General features: G+C 34.3%; 1 long non-coding RNA gene across 8 annotated transcripts in view; it reads right to left on the reverse strand.

Annotated features, from left to right (window-relative positions):
• Window positions 1-3,579: 3,579 nt before the first annotated feature.
• LOC147916463 (uncharacterized) overlaps window positions 3,580-24,143 on the reverse strand; it is a 255,346-nt gene continuing 234,782 nt past the window's right edge. For 5 of the 8 annotated variants that reach the window (XR_015552928.1, XR_015552932.1, XR_015552930.1 and 2 more), the window contains one exon: window positions 15,910-22,252. This is a non-coding gene — a long non-coding RNA (uncharacterized LOC147916463). Of the gene's footprint in view, window positions 3,694-4,670; window positions 4,704-15,909; window positions 22,253-24,143 lie in introns of those variants that run through there. The other 3 variants (XR_015552927.1, XR_015552926.1, XR_015552931.1) reach the window with 2 other exon arrangements.

The raw sequence follows: 24,143 nt of genomic DNA on the forward strand, positions 1-24,143 counted from the left end.
GACTGTGGGACAAATACAAAAGGTATAATGTATGCATAATGAGAACACCAGAAGGAGAAGAGAGAAAGGCACAGAAACAATATTTGAAGTAATAATGACTGAGAGTTTTCCACAAAACGTCAGACACCAATCCACAGATCCAGCAAGCACAGAGAACACCAATCAGGATAAATGTGAAACAAAACAAACTTGACTCAATGAATATCATATTTCAACTTCAGAAAATCAAAGATAAAGGAAAAATTTTAAAAGAAGCCAGAGTGGAAAATATCTCATCTATAGGGAAGGAAACATAAGAGTTACATCTGACTTCTCAGAAACCACACAAGCAAGAAGAGAGTGGAGTTAAATATTTAAAGTGTTGAGAGAACAAAACCACCAACCTAGAATTCTGTACTGTATAGAATGATCTTTCAAAAGTGAAAAAGAGAGCCGGCCCCATGGCTTAGCGGTTACGTGTGCGCGCTCCGCTACTGGCGGCCCGCATTTGGATCCAGGCGTGCACACATGCACCACTTTTCTGGCCATGCTGAGGAGGCTTCCCACATACAGCAACTAGCAGGATGTGCAATTACGACATACAAGTATCTACTGGGGCTTTGGAGAGAAAAAGGGGAAAAAAAAAGGAGGAGGATTGGCAATAGATGTTAGCTCAGCACTGGTCTTCCTCAGCAAAAAGAGGAAGATTGGCATGGATGTTAGCTCAGGGCTGATCTTCCTCACACTAAAAAAAAAAAAGTGAAAGAGAAAGACTTTCTTAGACAGATATTGAGAGAATTTGTTGCCAATAGACCTGCTTTGCAAGAAATGTTAAAACAAGTTCATTAGAGGGAAAGAAAATGACATAGGTCAAAAACTCAGATCTAAATAAAGAAGGGAATAGCATCAGGGAAAGAATAAGTGAAAGTAAAATAAAAACATTTATTCTTCTTAACCTTAATTGATCTAATAGACAATAATTTGTTCAAAATAATAATAGCAACAATGTATTCAATTATGTATGCTTATGTATGTAGAATATACACAATATAATGCTCATGTATAAATGCATAAGCATGTAACGTGTACATGCTTATGTAAAAGTAAAATGAATTACAGCAATGATTCTGGGTACTTGTACTAACCATGAAGGGTTATAGTGTCATTTGAAAGTAGACTTGGACTAGCTGTGAAGGTATATTACAAACTCCAGAGGAACCACTAAAAAAATTTTAAAAAGAAGTTAATTGACACACTAAGAAAAGAGACCAAAATGAAATCATATAAAATGATCAATTAAAATCACAAAAGACAAACCACAAAAGTGTGGAACACAAAAATAGGGCCAAAGAACAAAGGCAACAAAAAGAAAATAGTAAAAAATATGGTAGATTACAATCCAACTATATTGATAATCACTTTAAATGTCAATGATCTAAATACACCAATTAAAAGACAGAGATTATCAGAATGGATCAAAAAACGTGACCAACTATATGTTGTCTACAAGAAACTCATTTTACTTATAAAGACACACAAAGATTAAAAGTAAAAGGATGGAGAAAGATATGTCATGCTAACACTAATCAAAAGAAAGCAGGAGTAGCTATATTGATTCCAGACACAGCAGGCATCAGAGCATGGAAAGTTATCAGAAATAATGAGGGAAATTAAACAATGATAAAGCCAACACTCCAAGAAGACATGGCAATTCTTAATGTGTACATGCCTAATAACGAAGCCTCAAAATTCGTGAGGCAAAAACTGATAGAACAGCATAGAGAAATAAATGAGTCCATTATTATAGTTGGAGACTTTTAATACATTTCTATCAGAAATAGAAAGTTCCAACAGGCAGGTAATAAGTAATGGCATAGCTGAAATCAACAATACTATTTTTTTTTTTTTTTTTTTTTTGTGAGGGGGATCAGCCCTGAGCTAACATCCGTGCTAATCCTCCTCTTTTTGCTGAGGAAGACCGGCTCTGAGCTAACATCAATTGTCAATCCTCCTCCTTTCTGCCCCCCCCCAAAGCCCCAGTAGATAGTTGTATGTCATAGTTGCACATCCTTCTAGTTGCTGTATGTGGGACGCTGCCTCAGCATGGCCGGAGAAGCGGTGCCTCGGTGCGCGCCCGGGGTCTGAACCCGGGCCGCTGAACCCGGGCCGCCAGCAGCAGAGCACGCGCACTTAACCTCTAAGCCACCGGGCCGGCCCCAACAATACTATTAATCAATTGGCTATAATTGACATCTATAGACTACTTGATCTCACATCAGCGGAATTCACATATTTCTCAAGCTCACATGGAACGTTCACCTAAGATAGACCACATTCTGGGCCATAAAACACATCTTAAAAAATTTAAAAGAATAGAAATCATAAAATGTCTACTCTCAGACCACAATGGAATTAACCTAAAAATCAATGACAGAAAGATAGCTCGGGAATCCCAAAATGCATGGAGATTAAACAACACACTTCTAAATAAAACGTAGGTCAAAGAAGACCTGAAGAGAAATTTCAAAACACTTCAAACTAAATAAAAATACAGCTTATCAAAATTTGTGGGATGCAAAGAAAACAGTACTTAGAGGGAATTTACAGCATTGAATGTATATTTTAGAAAAGAAGAAAGATCTAAAATCAGTCATCTAAGCTTCCCTCTCAGGAAACTGGAAAAGTAGGAGTAAATTAAATCTGAAGTGAGCAGAAGAAAAGTAATAATAAAAATTAGAGCATAAATCAATGAAATTAAAAACAGGAAGTCAACAGAAAAAAATAAATCAAAATCCGGTTCTTTGAAAAAAAATTAATTAAATCCATAAGACTCTAGGCAGGCAAACTAAGAAAAAAAGTAAAACGACAAAAATCAGCAGTATCAGAAATGAAAGAGTGGACATCACTACAAATCCCATGAACATTAAAATGATATTAAAGGAACATTATGAATGACTCCATGCTAACAAATTTGATAACCTAGATGAAATGGATCAATTACTTGAAAGCCATAAGCTGTCAAAACTCACATAAGAAGACATAGACAATCTGAATAGGCTTAAATCTATTAAAGAAATTGAATCAATAATTAATAACCTTCTAAAACAGAAAGCACCAGGCCCATATAGGTTCACTGATGAATTCTACTAAACTTTCAAGGAAGAAATTATATAATTCTCTACAATCGTTTCCAGAAGATAGAAGCACAGGCAAGACTTCCTAACTGACTTTATGAGGCCAACCTTATCCTATAGCACAACCAAAGATATTACAAGAAAAATGCCTCCACACCATATCTCTCATAAACTTAAATGTAAACATCCTCAACAAAATATTAAGTTGAATCCTACAATATATATCAAGAATTATACATGATAACCAAATGAAATTTATCGCAGATATTCAAGGTTAGTTCAACATTTCAAAATTAATTAATACAATCCATAATATCAGCAGGCTAAAGAAGAAAAATCACATGATCATATCAATAGATGCAGAAAAAGTATTTGATAAAATCCAAGATCCATTTATGACAAAAACTTTCAGCAAAGTAGGAATAAAGAGAAACTTCATCAACTTGATAAAGAACATCTACAAAAAACCTACAGCTAACATTGCACTTAATGGTGAGAAATTGAAAGCTTTTGCACTAAAATCAGGAACAGACAAGGACGTCCTCTCGCACCACTGCTTTCCAACATTGTACTGGAAGTCCTAGGTAATGCAATAAGACACAAAAAGGAAATAAAAGATTAGGAAGAGAAATAAAACTCTGTTTTCAGATCACATGGTTGTCTACATAGAAAATTCAAAAGGTTAGACAAAAAATCTATTGGAACTAATAAGTTGATTATAGCAAGGTAGTAGGATACCAGGCTAACGTAAAAAAGTCATTTGCTTTCCTATATACCAGCAATGAACAAGTGGAATTTGAAATTCAAAATAGTACCATTTAAACTAGCACCCCCAAAAATGAAATACTTAGGCATAAAATCTACCAACATATGTACAAGATCTATATGAGGAAAACTACAAAACTCTGATGAATAAAATTAAAGGAGAATAAGTAAATGGAGAAATATTCCATGTTTATGGAAAGGTAGATAATATTGTCAAGATGTCTTCTTTTCAACTCGATCTATAGATTCAAGGAAATCTCAGTTGAAATCCCAGAGAGGTATTTGGTGGGTATCAACAAACTAATTCTAAAGTTTATAAGGAGACTAAAAACCCAGAATAGGTAACCCAATATTGAAGTACAACAAAGTCATAGGACTGAGACTACTTAACATCGAGGCAATACTATAATGCTACAGTAATCAAGACAGTGTGATATTGATGAAAGAATAGACAAGTAGATCAGTGGAACAGAAATAGACCCACATAAATATAGTCAACTGATTTTGGCATAGGAGCAATAGTAATGCAATGGAGAGAAGACGGACTTTTCAATAAATGATGCTAGAACAACAGGACATCCACATGGAAAAAAAAAATGAATCTAGGCCCAAATCTATGGCCTTCACACAAATTAACTCAGAATGGGTTATTGACCTAAATGTAAAATTCAAAACTACAAAACTCATAGAAGATAACATTGGAGATAACCTAGATGTCCTTGGGTATGGAGATGACTATTTAGATACAACACCAAAAGCACAATCCATTAAAAAAAAAAAAAAAAATCAATGAGCTGGACTTCATCAAAATTGAAAACTTCTGCTCTGCAAAAGACAATATCAAGAGAATGAGAAGATAAGTTACAGACTGGGAGAAAACATTGGTAAAAGACTTATTTTGATGAAAGACTGTTATCCAAAATATACAAAGAACATTGCACTAATTTACATTCTCACCAACAGTGCACAAGTCTTCCTTTTTCTCCACAATCTCGCCAACACTTGTTATGTTTTGTCTTTTTGATAATACCCATTCTAACAGGTATGAAGTGATAGCTCATTGTGGTTTTGATTTGCATTTCCTTGATGGTTAATGATGTTGAGCATCATTTCGTGTTCCTGTTGGCCATCTCTGTGTCTATTCAGATCCTCTTCCCATTTTTTAACGGAACTGTTGTCTTTTTTTGCTGAGTTGTGTGAGTTCTTTATATATTTTGGATATTAACTCTCTATCAGTAATATGATTTACAATCTTCTCTCCCACTTACTAGGTTGCCTTTTCCTTCTGTTGATGGTTTCCTTTGCTGTGCAGAGGTTTTTTAGTTTGATGTAGTCTCACTTGTTTGTTTTTGATTTGTTGCCTATATTTTTGGTGTCAAATCCAAAAAATCATCACCAAGACCAATGCCAAGGAGCTTACTGCCTAAGTTTTCTTCTAAGAGTTTTTATTATTCCAGATCTTACCTTCAACACTTTAATACATTTTGAGGTAATTTTTGTGTATGGTGTAAGATAGTGGTCCAGTTTCATTCTTTTGAACATGGCTGTCCAGTTTTCCCAATATCATTTATTAAAGAGACTGTCCTTTCCCCATTGTATATTCTTGGCTCCTTTGTCATAAATTAATTGACCATATATGCATGAGTTTATTTCTGGGCTCTCTCTTCTATTCCGTTGATCTATGTGGCTGTTTTTATGCCAACACCATGCTGTTTTGATTACTATCACTTTGTAATATAGGCTGAAATCAGGAAGTATAATGCCTCCAGCTTTGTTCTTCTTTCTCAAGACTTCTCTGGCTATCTGGGGTCTTTTGTGGTTCCATACAAATTTTAGAATTATTTGTTCTATTTCTGTGAAAAAATGCCATTGCAATTTTGAGAGGCATTGCATCGAATCTGTAGATTGCTTTGAGTAGAATGGATATTTTAACAATATTAATTCTTACAATCCATGAGCACAGTGTATTTCCATGTATTTGTGTCTTCATCAATTCCTTTCATCAATGTCACAGTTTTCAGTGTATAGGTCTTTCACCTCCTTGGTTAAATTTATTCCTAGGTATTTTATTCTTTTTGATGTAATTGTAAATGAGATTGCTTTCTTAATTTCTCTTTCTGATAGTTTGTTATTAGTGTATGGAAATGCAACAGGTTTTTGCATGTTGATTTTGTATCTTGCAACTTTACTGTATTCATTTATTAGTTTTAACAATTTTTGTTGGAGTCGTAAGGGTTTTCTATATATAATATCATGTCAAACGCAAATAGTGACAGTTTTACTTCCTTTCCAATTTGGATACCTTTTATTTCTTTTTCTTGCCTAATTGCTCTGGCTAGGACTTCTAATACTGTGTTGAATAAAAGTAGCCAGAATGGGTATCCTTGTCTTGTTCTCGATCTTAGGGGAAAAGCTTTCAACTTTTCACTGTTGAGTATGACATTAGCTCTGGGCTTGTCATATATGGCTTTTATTATGCTGAGAAACCTTCCCTCTATATCCACTTTGTTGAGAGTTTTTATCACAAAGGGATGTTGAATTTTGGTCCATGCATTTTCTGCACCTATCGAGATGATCATATTATTTTTGTTCTTTATTTTGTTAATGGGATATATCACATTGATTGCATCCCTTAAATAAATCCTACTCGAACATAGTATATGAATCCTTTAATGTATTGTTGAATTCAGATTGCTAATATTTTTTTGAGTATTTTTGCCTCAGTTGTCATCAGGGATATTGGCCTGTAATTTTCTTTCCTTCTGGTATCCTTGCCTAGTTTTGGTATCAGGAGAATATCAGCCTCATAAAATTGGTTTGGAAGAGTTCCCTTCTCTTCTATTTCTGGAAGAGTTTGAGAAGGAATGGTATTAATTCTCTTTTGAATGTTTGGTAGAATTAACCAGTGAAGCTGTCTGATCTTGGACTTTTGTTTGTTAGGAGATTTTTGATCACTGATTCAATCTCCTTACTAGTAATTGGTCTGTTCAGATATTCTATTTCTTATGATTCAGTCTTGGTATGTTATATGTTTCTATGAATTTATTCATTTCTTCTAGGTTATCAAAATTTTGGGAATTTATTGTTCATAGTCACCTCTTTATGAATTTTTGTAACTCCTTTATTTTTGAAGAACAGTTTGTTGGATATAGAATTTTTGTTGACAACTTTTTTCTTTTAGCTCTATGAATAGATCATCTTATATCTTTTTGGAATATTCAGTTTCTGATGTCAGTTGTTAATTGTATAGAGAATCTTTTGTGCACAATCGATCATTTTTATCTAACTGCTATCAAGATTCTCCCTTTGACTATGGTCTTTGACAATTAGACTATAATTAGACTATAATGTGTCTATGTGTACATTTCCTTGACTCAAACCTACTTGGAGCTTCTTGAGTCTTTGGATATAGATATTAACGTTCTTCATCAAATTTGGTAAGTTGTGGTCCATTAATTCTTCAAATATTCTTTGTCCTTTTCTCTCTCTCCTTTCCTTCTGAGACTCCCATTATATGTATTTTATTATGCCTGATGATATCTATGTTAGGATGAAAAATGGTCCCCCAAAAGATATCCATGTCAGATCCTTGGAACTGGTAAATGTTACCCTATTTGAAAAAAAGGTTTTTGCAGATGAAATTAAGCTAAAGATGTTGAAGATGAGATCACCCTGGATTATCTGGGGGAACCCTAAATCCAATGACAAATGTTCCTTGAGAGTTACAGGAGGAAAATAGAAGAGAAGGAGGCAATAGGATCACAGATAGAGATATAAGAGCAATATAGCCTGAAGAATGCCATCAGACAGTAGAAGCTTGGAGAGGCAAACAATGGATTTGCCAATACCTTGATTTGAACTTTGGCCTCCAGAAATGTGCTACTTTCAGCCACTGAGTTTGTTGTAATTTATTATGACTGCTTAAGGAAAGTAATAACCTGTCTTACAAGTCTCTGAGACACTGTTCATTTTTCTTCATTCCTATTGTTCATACTGGATAATCGCAATCGCCCATCTTCAAGATAGCTTATTCTTTCTTCTTCTGCCTCAAATTTGCTGCTGAGCCCTCTAATCAATTTTCTTGTTTCAGTATTGTACTTTTCAACTCCTGAAAACTTTTTTTCTCTCTCTCTTTATTGAAGTCCTCTATTTGATGAGTCACCATTGCCATATTTTCCTTTAATTCTTTAGATATGGTTTTCTTTTGTTCTTGGAACACATTTACAATGCTCATTTAACATCCTATCTAGAAGTTCAATGTGTGAGCCTACTAGATAGAGTTTCTATTGAATTCTTTTCTTCTTGTATGTGGTCCAAATATTTTCGTTTCTTTCCACATCTTATAATTTTTGGTTGAATTCTGGTCATTTTAAATTATGTAATGTAGTAACTCTGGAAATCAGATTTCCCTCTACCCAGGGTTTTTTTGTGTTGTTGACATTGCTGTTAATTTGTTTAGTGACTCTCCTACACTAATTCTGTAAGTGTGTTTTTTTTTGTCATGGGCTAGCATGGAAGTCTATACTCAGTTAGCTTAGTGGTCAGCCAATAATTAGATAGTTTTTCTTAATTTCCTTGAACCGATAAGACTCCCAAACTTTGCTGAGGGTTTCTGTGTGTGTGTGTGTGGTGATAATTGTTAGATCATCTGGCAAGAACTTTACGACTTTGCCTTAGGTTTCACTTTATATTTATGCAGACCCTCCAGAACAGTCAGAGATAAGAGATTAGGACCTACTAAGGACTGTCCTAGGCATGCACACAGACCTGCCTATAGGCATAAACTTCTAGGTTCCCAGGAATATGTCAGTACTTTCAAAGCCCCCTATGGATATTTCATTCTGCAGATTTTCCTTTTAAGACTTTTGGCCAGCTTCTTGTTTACATCACATAATATATCCACCCCAGGCATCTATGATGTAAAACAATTACTATTGATTGTTTTTAGCACATATCCTAGGGATCAGGGTTTCCTTAATGAGTAAGGTCTGAGTCATTTCAAATAAAGACAAGTTCTATGAAAGTGGCTTTTGTAGGAATATTCTAGAAAGGCCAAATAGTGACAAGTCTCTGAGCATGTTTCCTTTTTTTTTTTTTTGTGAGGATATCAGCCTTATCCTAACATCTGCCAATCCTCCTCTTTTTTTGCTGAGGAAGACTGGCCCTGGGCTAACATCTGTGCCCATCTTCCTCTACTTTATATGGGACACCACCACAACATGGCTTGCCAGGCAGTGCGTCGGTGCACGCCTGGGATCCGAACCAGCGAATCCCAGGCCGCCGCAGCGGAGCACATGCACTTAACTGCTGCGCCAACGGGCCGGCCCCCATGTTTCCTTTTTTTTAAAGGCTCCAAACCTATCTTCTCCTACCAGTGGCTTCTAGCTTGCTGATTGTCACAGCTACCATTGATCCAAGGTTGCTGGTTTTTGAGGCTACCATGGTCCTAGGGAGAAGGGTTTTGTAATGGGACAATTTAAAATGCTTAACAAGATTCAACCATTTTTCTTGAAAAACACTCATCAGATTATTGTAAGCTGTAGTTATTTGCAGAGTTCTGAAACATTTGATTTTGACAATTTTTGCCAGTGTTTGAAAACTTTTATGGGTGGTAGATTTAGAAAGGCTTATTCTGATGTTCTGAAAGTGCCCCCAAAAAAGCACTTTTGTGGTTTTTGTAATATTTGATTCCAATTTTGTTCTCTAGGTTCTGAAGTATGTGATTCCCCTTAAGAGAAGGGCACAATTGCTTTTTGGTTATAGGTTTCTTCTTTCTGATTCATCTATTCCTCCAATTTTTCACTTTCTACTTTCCAGAAATAATACACAACTTCTTCAATTAATAACATCTCTTTGTTTTGGCAATTCTTCTTTTGCTTACACATGTGCTCATGCACACCTATATTTAAATTTTTCTCTCATTTCAATGAGGTTATGAGGAATGAAATTACACATGAGTGTTTGATCTACCATCTTGAAGTAGACCTCACATTCATTATTTATATTGAATTTATAAGATCCGTATATGCACAAATTGATAATGAAAATGCTATCACTTAATAAATGTCTACGCTTTATTTAGAAAAAATTTTTTTTTCCTTTTTTAAAGAGTTTTCTTACTTATGGACACTTTTACAAAGAAGGATACTCACGCTTATTTTCTTTAGTTTGAATAATTTAAACTGAAGAACACTTACTAGACAAATCTTAGGAAGAAAGGGAGAGATTCTTGATTTAGAACTAGCTTGCTATGCTACATGAGAAAAAGTCTTGTGTCTATATGTCATTAATAGGAATGCCTATGTAAGCTGGGCATTACTCTATTGAAGCTGAGTGTTTAAGATATATTGTATAAATTCCATTCCTCCGGTGTATTTGTTAAAGTATGTGTCAAGTAAAAGATATGCACACTCATTCATAAAAAGAATAGTATTATCTTGTTAAAAATCAACACCTTACCAAATAGTTTCTAAATATGAATATTGAGGTATTTTAAGCAGGCAGAAAAATGTGTATGAAAAAATCTACAGTCTATGATATGTAAGATTTCTACCTGAGTAAAAACGTAAATTTTCCTCATGAACATCCAATGCATTTTGATTACAATTACACAATATTACCAGTGCTTTTGTGCCTCTCTTTTTTATTCCTTTCATTTCTGAGGACTGTGTTGCATTCATAAGAAAAATTGGGGCATAAATGGTTATCGAGATTGGAGCTAACTCCATCATTTTGATCTGTTTCTATGAAATGCAGACAAAGGCTTTTGGTTTCCAGTGATGCTCAGGCAGTTTGAAATTGTGAAGTTCTGAATTACAAGAGGAAAAGTGGCTCATACTTTATCCATAACCAGAGTGCATGCTTTACTCATGGGTATGAGGCAATCTTCATTTTTAGGAATCAGTTCTCTTGAAGGGATGAATAATCAGCAAGGTTACTACAAGCTGTTAATAAAGTATGGTTCTACGTGTTGATAAAATATTTTTCTTCCTAAACCTTTCTCCTTACAACATTTGAGGACTAGCTTGAAGAGTGTTATAGATGATGCATAACTATCGTTTGTATTGTCTGAGCTACGTGGGTGATTGTTTCTCTTAGATCTTCAGCCTTCTCTTCCATAACCTTCCTCTTCTCATTACTACTTGCCTTTCCCTGTTCACTCAAAGATATATCCTCCTCACTAAGTTTCTATTTTAATCTCTTGTGTCCAATCAGATTTTTAGAAAATATATATTGTTCTCATGAGTATGCTAAGTACTAAAGGGGCCTGAAAAAACTGTAGAGAGAGTTGTGAGTTTCTGTCCTTAAAAAGATAGGAGCATGGAAGAGTGCCCATTACCAACTACAAAGAAGAAGCCATCAAGTTAAATTTGGCAAGCTTTCCATTTCATTTTTATCAGTAGAGTTAAGCATGTCTATTTGAATTTTAAGATCCTGTGGAAAGCACCTCACAGGTGAACAAAAGAAGTGCCATTCTGCATTACTGAGAAAACCCTCATCATCTTTTGGAAATCTTGCTCATGAACCACCAGTAATTATTAATTTAACAGAGCAGAGGAGTCCAGACTTACTAAAACGTTATATTCAACTAATTATCCAGTAGCTTGCAAGAGTAGCACAATTAAATCCAAATATCAGATATCCCAAAGAACATTGAATTAGTTACAGATAATTGTTTACTCACAAACAATAACCATCTCCTCATCTAGAATAGTTAAATAATTGAAAGGAGAAAGCGTCTTCTAAAGTTATGGAAGACTCAGCCTAGATGTATTTTGAAGATAAGGATGAAGACAGGGAACCTCAGATTGTAAAAGGCCTTCCTGATAGGGGTATGGAATAACATAGCATGCTGGCAAACAAATTTGCTAAACATAAACATTAAGCAATTCAATAAACATTTTCACTTTCTCTCAAACACATATGACAGTAGAAACTGTGAAATAAACTGACCCCAATGTGCAGTTGGGTGTAGAGCCCCTGGGACGAGTCCAGCCATGTGGGTGGAGACACATGCCTGGCAACAGCTAGCCTAGAATAGACTTCTCTAAAAAAGAAGAATTCAGTATAAATTAGAAAAGAGAGAGGAAAAAAGAGTTAGAGAAAAGCATGTCTATTATTTTCATATTTAATTTTTTTTCTACAAGGCTTCATTTTTAAAGATTTCTATAAGAAAAACATTTTGAAAATACAATAGTAACAAATGGTACTCTGTGGCTCTCTCAGTCTGAAGGATCCTCTGATTGCAGCATCTCACAAGATGCTTAACTTGTAAGACAGGGAAGCTTCTTTTCTTGATTTCCCTTGATATACCAAGAAATAGGAGAGTAAATAGAATCTTAACAAAACAATCTTTCTCTTCCTTTCTCCATATATTATTCATTTTCTAACTACTTTATTATTTCTGCAAGAAATAAATATTGTGTATGCTACAAAATTAAAGCTTTGAGAACATTTTTTAGTCTATTTCTAGATTTAAGAAATCTTCACCTCTCATATACTTGCACATTTTATGCTCCCTCCTTCCATGAAATTTAAGCTCCATGAGCGCCAAGATCTGTCTGTTTTGTTCACTTTCTATCGCCAATATCCAGACCAATACGTAACAGAAACATTGAACTCAGTAATTTTTAGTAGGTATGTTATTATGACTTTACTTACAATGACATTGTGCAAGTATCACTGTAGAACCTATGAGCTGCACAGTGGTCATACTGGAAAAACAAAATTCTCCAAGTGTATTATACATTCAAGCTATAATGAAAATTACAGGATTTTACTTCAGAGTTTTATCTAGTTGTCAAAAACATCTATTTAATTTTTGCATCCTATGAGTATAAGTTTTGTCTTTGAGTGATATTCTAATTTTTTTCTTAATAAAAGGCCATTATCAAGATGAAGAAGAGATTTAAATATCAGATATATGGTTAGATTAGATGTGGCTTAGAGTCTCTTCTAACCCTGATATTTCAAGTTTACTTTGATTTCTTAACAAATGGAAGACCGCCAGAGGAGCTTGGCCAATCAGTAATTGCCTAGAACTAGATACTATACAATTTATTTTACAAACTGGGACACTTTCAAAAGTGAAATGAGATGCTTTTAATAATTAGACCAGGACAACTGGCATAAAGGCTACCACCTAGGGGAAACGGATTTTATTTCACACTATCTAAAGTGATGGTATTAAGACTGTCAATTGCTGTCACCTCTCAGAAAGAGGTGAAAAAATCCTAATGAGTCTGAGGATAAATACATTTCACATACACGCACACAGAAATGTTGAAAAAAGCTGAGAGTTCCCCAGTATCTGAAAGGTTGGAGCAGGACACTGTGCTCTTCAGTAGTTAAAAAATGGGCTAGTCAGAGATGTAGGCAGTAGGGTTACTACCTTCCTGATCATTCTATTCTTGGCGTTTGTTTCATTAAAAACCTTTTACCTGTCACTTTTTGCCAAAGATTTCAGTGTATGAGTTTTGGGAAAATAATTCAGTGGAGCTAGATTTCATCATCACAGAGCCACGTTCACAGAGTTCAGAAAGATTTTTGAATGCAGTTTTTCATTTGGTAAAACACTGATAACCTAATAGCTGGAGGGATCAACACAAATTGCAACCTGATCCAGAATCAACAGTAGCAAATGACAGTGATAACTGCCTTGTAAGCTTGTGATGAAAACAGAATTATACAAATGTTTGATTTTTTGGTCTGGATTTACTCTTCTAATCCCAAAAGAGTTGGTTTAAATTATGCTTACTAATGTAGCTCTGCTTTGTATCTTTGAAATAATTGTGGTTTGCATCTGACCACTATTTATACATAACATGTTTACTGTAATGCTCCCAAGTCTGACAATTGTTTCTAATACAGAGTTGCAGTATTCTGGCTCACGTTCCTATAGTTCTTTTCATGAAATATTTGGGAGTGCTTTTTCAGAATGGAAAGAACAAATAAACTCTTCCTTAAGAGTGACAGGAATCATGAATAACTTCAAGACCAGGATAAGGAAAGGGTATTCTGAGGACTGAGAACTCCGGCTACTTCTCCTGGGTGTGCTCAATCTAAAATACTAAATTGCCAATGACTCTAATGTGAGGTAATCAGTTATGAAGAGACTGAGGCTGATAACATGTTTTAGTCATGTCTTGTTGATGCATCAAGGAGTGCACAGAATAGTGGAAAGATCGATTGTAGTGATTGATTATGTTTGTAAGCATATGCAAGTCTTCTTAAGTGAATAAACGGGTCTTCCAAATAGTAAGTGTTGAAATGTTTACAGATGTTTTCAAGGGTAAGATTTTACCATTTTCTTGTGTTTGCTCTTGCTTTATACATACTTGCAGTTTAAGAGTGCCTACGTTCACTATTTAAAATAGTTATTTTACTATTTTTTTACATAGCTCTTGATTTTGTGAATATAATGTCCATATGAGAACAAAAATTTTAATATTATTTTGGAAAAAATATTGTTATCTTAAGAGAAAAATAATGGAAAAGAATACTATGAGAAAATATCCAAGATGGTATGTGTGGTAGTTACTGAAATGGTTGATTATGGATCATTTTTTCCCTGCTGCTTGACACATTATGTAGTATCCAAATGTTATATTAATTTAAATTGCTTAGATAATCAGAACCAAGTAACAGAAAATTCCAAAAAGTTTAGAAAATTAACTTAGCCTAAGATTGTTTACTTGCATATACCTTTTGGGATCTTTTAATGAATTTTCTATTTTTAAATTTCAAAATGATAAAAGTTTAGAATTGACTTATTTCATAATAGGTGATGTAAAAATTAACTTGTAATAATGAAATTAAATTTTATAAAATGTGCTTTTTAAATAATCAATAATTCCCATATTCATATTTGTGATTGTAGTAAAGAGGCAAAATAAAAATAGATATTGTTACAGGAACCTATTTTACCTTCAAACAAGTCATATAAACAACTATGGAAATCTCAAAGGCAAAAACAAAAATAAAGCAAAACAAATTCCCTAAATAAAAATGAGGAAAATATTAGAATGAATCATTGAATATCATTCTGTTCTATTTGATATTAATATTGACTCACTAAAATATAATGATATAAATTTAAATATGAATGTCAGATGATAAATGTGGAATAGCCGAGATTCAAACTCATGTGCTTCAAATTATGACCACAGTACCAGATTTATTCTCTGTCCTCCACAATTACATGTATTAGAAATGGGCAATGTATCATTTAATATGGAGGGAACAATAATGAAGTCCAGTTACAAATTTGATCAGCTAAAAATACTAATAAACATTTAAGTATATATTTATATATGTAGAGCTATATCCTACCTTATAAGAATTTATGTTTTATTTATGTCTACACATCTACATATCAATAATTAGCTATCTTTATTAACCTACAGATACAGATATTTGAACTTGTGTAAAGAATTCAGCATAGTCACTTCATTGCCTAATATTTTGATGTATTTTCATCAGGGTTCTGGAAGATGTTCCCCCTCTTAGTTACATGACAGACTCTATTATAGCAGGGATTGATTTTTGTGTGTACTGCGAAATGATCACTACAATAAATCTAGTTAATATCCGTCACCACACATAGTTACAAAAATTGTTATTTTTTTGTCTTGTGATTAGGATTATTAAGATGTACTCTCTGAGCAATATTCAAATATGCAATACAGTATTATTAACTATAGTCACCATGCTTATTTATTTTACAATGACCTTTGACATTTATTTTATAATATAGTTTGTTCCTTTTGACTCCCTTCGCCTACCCCTACCCCTTGCCTCTGGCAACCACCAATCTGTTCTCTGTGTCTATGAGCTAGTTTTTTTTTTTTGTAATTTCACATATTAATGCAATCATACAGTACTTATCTTCTTCAGTCTGACTTATTTCACTTAGCATAATGTCTTCAAGGTTCATCCATATTATTTTGCAAATGGCAAGATTTGATTCTTTTTTATGGCTGAATATTTTTCCATTGTGTGTGTGTGTGTGTGTGTGTGTGTGTGTGTGTACATATAGCTGCAATGTACATGGGGGTGCATATATCTTTTTGAGTTAGAGTTTTTGTTTTCTTAGGATAAATACACAGAAGTGGAATTGCTGGATTATATGGTAGTTCTATTTTTAATTGTTGAGGAAACTCCACAGTGGCTGTATCAATTTACATTTCCAACAGTGTACAAGGGTTTCCTTTTATCGACATCTTTGCCATCATTTGTTATCTCCTCTCTTTTTGACAAAAGCCATCCTAACAGGTGTGAAGTGATAGCTCATTGTGGTTTTGACTTGCATTTCTCTGATGATTAGTAGTGTTGAACACCTTTATGTGTACTTGTTGCCCATTTGAATATCTTCTTTGGAAAAATGTCTATTCAGGTCCTTTGCTCATTTTTTAATTTGGTTATTTGTTTGTTTGCCATTGAGTTGTATGTGTTCCTTATGTATTTTTGATAAGAACCCCTTCGATATATGGTTTGCAAATATTTTCTCCCACTTTTTAGGTTGCCTTTTCATTGTGTTGATCATTTCTTTTGCTGTGCAGAGCTTTTGAGTTTGATGTAGTCCCACTTGTTTACTTTTAATTTTGTTGCCTATGCTTTAGGCATTAGATCTAAAAGATCATTGCCAAAACCTATGTCAAGAAGATGTTTCCTGATATTTTCTTCTAGGAGTTTTACAGTTTCAGGTCTTAAATTGTGATTAGAGTAAGATGGGGTCTAGTTTCATTCTTTTGCATGTGAATATCCAGTTTTCCCAACACCATTTATTTAAGAGACTGTCTTTTCTCCATTGAGTATTCTTGGCTCTTTGTGAAATATCACTTGACTGTATATATATGGGCTTATTTCTGGGCTCTCTATTCTGTTCCATTGATCTACGTGTCTGTTTTTATGCCAATGCCATACTGTTTTGGTTACCATCATTTTGTAATATAGTTTGAAATCAGAGAGCATGATGCTTCCAGCATTGTTCTTTCTCAAGATTGCTTTGGCTATTCAGGGTCTTTTGTGGTTCCCCACAAATTTTAGGATCGTTTGTTCTATTTCTGTAAAAAATGCCATTGGAATTTTGACAAGGATTGCATTGACTCTGTAGACTGCTTTGGGTAGTATGGACATTTTAACATTCTTCCAATCCATTGGCATGGAATATCTTTCCATTTGTTTGTGTCTTCTTCAATATCTTTCATTAATGGCTTATAGTTTTCAGCATACAAGTATTCACCTCTTTGGTTGAATTTATTCCTACGTATTTTATTCTTTTTGATGCAATTGTAAATGGGATTGTTTTCTTAATTTCTATTTCTAATAGTTTGTTATTGGTGTATAGAAATGCAACAGATTTTTGCGTATTGATTTTGTATCCTGCAACTTGACCGAATTTGTTTACTAATTTTACCAGGTTTTTTGGCAGGATTTTTTTTTGTTTAGTTTTTTTGTTTAGGATTTTCTATATATAATATCACGTTATCTGCAAACAGTGACAGTTTTACTTCTTCCTTTCAAATTTGGATGCCTTTTATTTTTTTTCCTTGCCCAATTTCTCTGGCTTGGACTTCCAATACTATGTTGAATAAAAGTGGTGAGAGTGGACATCCTTGTCTTTTTCTTGATCTTAAAGGAAAAGCTTTCAGCATTTCACCATTGAGTATGATCTTGGCTATGGGCTTGTCATATACGGCCTTTATTATGTTGAGATACATTCCCTCTATACCTACTTTGTTGAGAGTTTTTATCGTAAAAGGATGTTGAATTTTGTCAAATGTTTTTTCTTCATGTATTGAAATGATCATATGATTTTTCATTTTATTAATGGGGTGTATTACATTGATTGACTTGTGGGTATTGAAACCCATTTGATCATGGTGTAGGATCCTTTTACAATATTGTTGAATTTGGTTTGCTAACATTTTGTTGAGGATTTTTGCATCTATGTTCATCTGGACAATTGGCATTTAATTTTCTTGCCTTGTGGCATCCTCGTCTGGTTTTAATATCAGGGTAATGCTACCCTTGTAAAATGAATATGGACTTATTTTTTTTGGAAGAGTTTGAGAAGGATTGCTATTAACTCTTCTTTGAATATTTGATAGAATTCACCAGTGAAGCTATCCAGTCCTGGATTTTTGTTGTTGTGAGGTTTTTGATTACTGAATCAATCTTCTTACTAGTAATCAATGTGCTTAGATTTTCTATTTCTTCATGATTCAGTCTCGGTAGGTTGTATGTTTCTAGGAATTTACCCATTTCTTCTAGATTGTCCAATTTGTTGGTATATAATTGTTTGTAGTTATCTCTTATAATCCTTCGTAGTTCTGTGGTATCAGTTGTAATGTCTCCTCTTTCGTTTCTGATTTCATATAATTGAGTCCTCTATTTTTTTTTTTTTTTATGAATCTGGCTAAAGTTTGTCAATTTTATCTTTCTGAAAAACCAGCTCTTAGTTTCTTTGATATTGTCTGTCTTTTTAGTCTCTATTTTATTTTTGCTCTCATCTTTATCATTTCCCTTCTTCTATGAACTTTGGGCTTTGTTTGTTTTTCTTTTTCTAGTTCCTTTAGGTGTAAAGTTAGATTGTTTGAGATTTTTCTTATTTTTTGAGGTAGGCCTGTATTGCTATGCACTTTTCTCTTAGAACCGTTTTTGTTGCATGCTAGGGATTTGTGTGTGTCTATATCTGTCTTCATTTGTCTCTAGGTATTTTTTAATTTCTTCTTTGATTTCTTTCATGACTCATTGTTTGTTCAGTAGCCTGTTGTTTAATTTCTCTGTTTTTGTGATGTTTCCAGGTTTCAGACTGTAATTAATTTCTAGTTTCATACCATTGTTGTTGGAGAAGATGCTTGATATAATTTCAATCTTAAATTTATTGAGACTTGTTTTGTGGCCCAACATGTGATCTATCCTGGAGAATGTTCCATGTGCACTCGAGAAGAATGAGTATTCTGCTGCTTTGGGGTAGAATTTCTTGAATATATCTGTTAAGTCCATCTGGTCTAATATGTTGTTTAAGGCCGATGTTTCCTTATTGATTTTCTGTCTGGATGATATATCCATTGCTGTAAGTGAAGTGTTCAAGTCCCCTAATATTATTGTACTGCTTTTAATTTCTCCCTTTAGGTTTGTTAATATTTGCTTTATATATTTAAGTGCTCCTATGTTGCAGGTATATATATTTATAAATGTTATATCTTCTTGCTGGATCGACCACTTTATCATTATGTAGTGCCCTTCCTTGTTTTTTTATTACAGTCTGTGTTTTAAAGTCTATTTTTCTGATGTGAGTATAGCTACTCCAGCTTTCTTTTTGTTTCCACTTTCATGGATTATCTTTTCCCATACCTTCACATTCAGTTGTGTGTTTCCTTACTTCTGAAGTGAGTCTTCTGCAGGCAGCATATGGATGGCTCTTGTTTTTTTATCTGTTCAGCCACTCTCTTTCTTTTGATTGGCAAATTTAGTCCGTTTACACTTAAAGTAATTATTGAAAGGTGTTCACTTATTGCTATTTTGTTAGTTGTTTTCTGGCTGTTTTTGTAGTTTCTCTCTGTGCCTTTTTTCTCTTTCTCTCTTTCCCTGTGTTTTGATGGCTTTCTTTAGTGTTACATTTAGTTTCCTTTATTATTATCTTTTGTGTATTTACCATGAGCTTTTTTTGTGGTTACTGTGTGGGTCACATATAACATTCTATGTGTATAACAGTCTCTTTTAAGGTGATAGGAACTTAAATTTGAACACATTCCAAAGCTTTACAGTTTTACTCCTCTCCCCACATTTTATATTTTTGATGACACATTTTACATCTTTTTGCTTTATGCATCCCTTAACTAGTTATTTTAATTTTAGTTAATTTTACTACTTTTGTCTTTTGACATTTATACTTGCTTTATAAGTGATTGATCTATTAGCTTTACTATATATTTACCTTTTTTTCCAGTGAGATTATTACTTTTATATGTTTTCTCATTATTAATTAGTGTCTTTTCTTTTCAGCTTAGTGAAGTCCCTTTAACATTGCTTATAAGGCACGTTTAGTGTTGATGAACTTCTTTAGCTTTTGCTTCTTTGGAAAACTCTTAATCTCTTCTTCAATTCTGAATAAGCTTTCCAGGTAGAGAATTCTTGATTGGCAATTTTTTCCTTTCAGTACTTTGTAAATGCCCTGCCTCTCCCTTCTAGCCTGTAAACTTTTGCTGAAAAATCTGCTGGTATACTTATGGGGTTTCCCTTGTATGTAGTAAGTTGTTTTCCTCCAGGTGCTTTTAAGATTATCTCAATATCATTAACTTTTAATATTTTAATTATAATGTGTCTTGGTGTGGTTCTCTTTGGGTTCATCTTATTTGGAACAATCTGGATTTCCTGTACGTAGATGTCTGTTTCCTTCCTCAGATAGGGAAGTTTTCAGGCATTATTTCTTCAAATAATTTTTCTGGTCTTTCTCTCTCTCCTCTCCTCCTGGGATCCCTATAATACAAATGTAATTCCTCTTGATGTTGTACCAGAAGTCCCTTAAGGTATCTACCTTTTAAATTCTTTTTGTTATTTTGCTGCTCTGTCTGGGTGAGATCCATTGCTTTGTTTTCCAGTTCACTGATTTGAGCTTCTACTTTATCCACTCTGTTGAACTCCTCTAGTGTATTTTTCAGTTCAGTTACAACTTCTGCTTGGTACATTCTTATATTTTTTTATCTCTTTGTTAAAGTTCTCACTGTGTTCATCCATTCTTCTGGGTTCAGTGAGTATCTTTATGACCATTAGTTTGGACTCTCTTTATCACTAGGTTGCTTATCTCCCTTTCATTAAGGTCTTCTTCTGGAGATTTGTCTTGTTCTTTGGTTTGGAACATACTCTTTTGTCTCCTGGTTTTGCCTGACTTTCTGTGTTTGCTGATGTGTATTAGGTGAAACAGCTACCTCTGCCAGTCTCGAAGGAATGGTCTTGCGTAGGAGATGATCCTTGGGGCCTAGAAGCACAATCTTCCCTGTCCTTCAGAACCAGGTGCTCAAGTGGTGTCCCTTGTGTGACTGTGCATGCCTACTGGCTGTGGTGGGGCATAGCTGCAGTGCCAGCTGGGTGGGGCATGGGACATCTGGCCCAGCCGTGGCATGGCTTCTGTGTGGGGTGCTTCCCTGGCTGTGGCACAGCAGCAGGGAGGGCATGGTGTGCTTGCCCAGTCTGGCTGTGGCGTGGCTCCTGTACGGGCTGAGTAGGTGCAGAGCATGCCCACCAGTACTAGTAGGCTCGAGGGAAGGCACCAAAAATAGTACCCACCAGCTCCATCTCCAGCAAGTTAGAATGAAATTGCAAAAATAGTGCCTTCCAGCACTTCCATCCCCAGGGAAAGTCACTGAGAGTTCCTACCTCTCTGGCAGCCACTGTAGGATAAGTAAATGGGTTTCCCACACTTATGGTCTAGGTTCTTTTTAAACTGTTGCTTTTGCACTGGATCTTAGGTTTAGTGGGTCTGTGTGCAAGCCCTTTAAGAGCGGGTTCACCATTCCCTACAGTTTTATAGTTCCCCTGGACTTAATCCCTGTAGATTTTCAAAACCAGACATTTTAGGGACTTGTCTTTTCAGTGCCAGACCCAAGGGTCGGGGTGCCTATGTGAGGCAAAGTCCCTTCACGTCTCCATGGAAAGTTCCATATTTTGGGCGCCGCTTCCTGACTGTGCATCCCAAGACTGTGTGTCTGCAGCTCTTACTTGTCTCAATGAATCTCTTTAATCTTTTGTTGTGGAGATGCTGTTTATCTCATTCAGAGGTACTTTTAAGAGGAAAATTATTCCATATGTAGCTGTAAATTTGTTGTATCTGTGGGAAAGGTGAGTTCAGGGTCTTTCTATGCCACCATCTTGAACCCCTCCTCCTCAAGGTATTTTTTGATTTCTACTTTGACACATTAGCATGTTGTTTAATCTTCACATTGGGCCCCACATCTGGGCAACCTAACAAAACCCCTGTTAATATGGAGACATATTAACAAGATTCTAAAGTAATTTATTTTCTGTTTCAGCACATTTCCCTAAATAAACAATCTTTGAAACATTCTAAATTCTGATTCTCTAGAGAGTTAAAATATTTAACCATTATCCTTTACCAATTAAATTTTCTGATTTATGACTAGTTTGGTGCATTTAATGCCTTATTTTCTCTACCATTGACTTATTTTCTCTTACCAAAAGTATATAAACAAATAAGAAAAATAAATATGGTAGTTTTGCCTTCAATTAGATAAACTGGTCAAGTTGCAATGCCGACTGGACTTAAATGCTTTCATAATCCTTACTTGAGGACAAACTCCTTTGTGGGCTTCTGTCAAAATTTTGAAATGGATGAAATAACATCAAAGTGGCTGAAATGAAAATAATAGATATTAATAACATAGAAATATCTTTTAGGAATTTTTTCTTTATGTTCTAAATTGGCTCAAACCCCCCCCTAATTTACAAATGCTTTGGCTGAAAGCTAAGCCCCTCATGGAGTAAATTTTTGTTAAATAAATGCAATAAATGCTCTTAAGGATTTTTTTTCTACTTTTAAACAAATGATGAATGTTATATGTAGTCTTTATTGAAATGTCCATAACATGAAAATACACAGTAACGGAAGCATAGACATGAAAATGAAATTTTAAAGCTGTATAGAATAATTGCCCTTTTCTAAGATATAAAATTTAAATTTATAAAATAGTTTTTAAAAATTTATTAGAAACAGAAAGAAAAAGCAAAAGATACCTGAATCCGTTTATTTACACAGTCTCAGCATCAAGAGGCAGTATATGCGATTAAAGCACAGACTTTGATACTAGTCATTATGGGTATAAATCTTTACTTCATCCATTTATAGCTGGGCATATGTTGCTAAGTTTTCTATACTTGTTTTCTCTTAGGAACAAATAAGGATAATATATTTCCTCTCTTGTAGGTTCATGTGAAAATTAAGTTATTTAATATACGTAAAATGCTAAGAACAGTGCCTGGCACATAGTGGGCACTATATAATTGTCTGCTGTTCATTTGACTTCTTAGAAACAAATTACCAAGGTGAGATTCTGTTAGTTCCCAATATGACAGCACTAAAAATATTTCCAAAATTATCTAATTTTACTTTCTACCTAAGTTGGCAAATTGTAATAAGAAGTCTGACCCCATCTTTTAAGCCTCACCCCCAATTCTTCCCCTTTGGGCTCTGCATCTGGGCAACCTAATAAAAACCCTGAAGACCACCCCATTTGGTGTTGGTCAGTGGGAGGTTCAAATCATACAAGTCCCTAGCTGTGTGCCGAAACCCCAACCTTGGCCCAGTGCCCTAAGCACAATAAAAACCCCAAATCCAGTCTCCTTTTCCCACTTTCTCTCAAGCCACATTCACACCAGCTTGAAAGGCCTATCCTGCTTTCCCCAGAAAAGCCCAATTGTGTAAATAATATACCTTTTCATACCTTCTTGCTGTGTATGTCTGTGTGTGACATCATGAGTATCAACAAATTTTGGGAGGGCCTTTATCCTGTCTTTGTAGGTAGCTAAACTATGTATGGATAAACTAGGGAATATTATCATTATTCTGTAAAAATTACAGAAATAAAGATTACCCAAGAACATTCAATGTATACACAGTGTGATATATCTCATTATAAACAAGAATACTATCGTTTTTATCAGAAGAATTTTTTCCAGAATTAATTTTTCCACAAGTTTTTGGTTCAGACTTCTCTTACTAGCATTCTTTTAAAAAAAATCTAAACTTCTTGAGCAACATTTATTTTTATTTTCTTGAACAATTCCTTTATACTTCTCCAAGAGAACACTTCTTCTGTTCTCTTGACATGTAACAGTTTTATGCATCCTTTCAAGAAGTTATAGATATAATACTCCACAAAGAGTTGAGCATTAAAGGATCATTTATCCCTGCTTTTTATGACACACTTGCGATATTAAATTTCTATAACAAATCAGAATTTTAAATAACAAATTCTATACTTCTCAATCATGTTCAATTTATGATCTAATTATTTCTGATGAAATAGGTTCCAGTTAGGCTTTCATTTATTATCCGGCATGTTTAATACATTTTTCCTCAGCACCTATTTACGTTGTTTTGCACCATTAAATTTCACTTAGCGATTTGATTCTGTCTGACATGCGATGGATGAGAAAACTGAATGTTTAAGTAATTGCCAATAAGAAAGACGTTAACCTGAATTTGGGTGTTGTTTTAGAAGATATGTTTTAGCAGTAGATAAA

The sequence above is a fragment of the Ceratotherium simum genome, chromosome 8 (assembly GCF_057802395.1).
Source record: "Ceratotherium simum simum isolate JZ-2026a chromosome 8, ASM5780239v1, whole genome shotgun sequence".
NCBI lineage: Eukaryota > Metazoa > Chordata > Mammalia > Perissodactyla > Rhinocerotidae > Ceratotherium > Ceratotherium simum.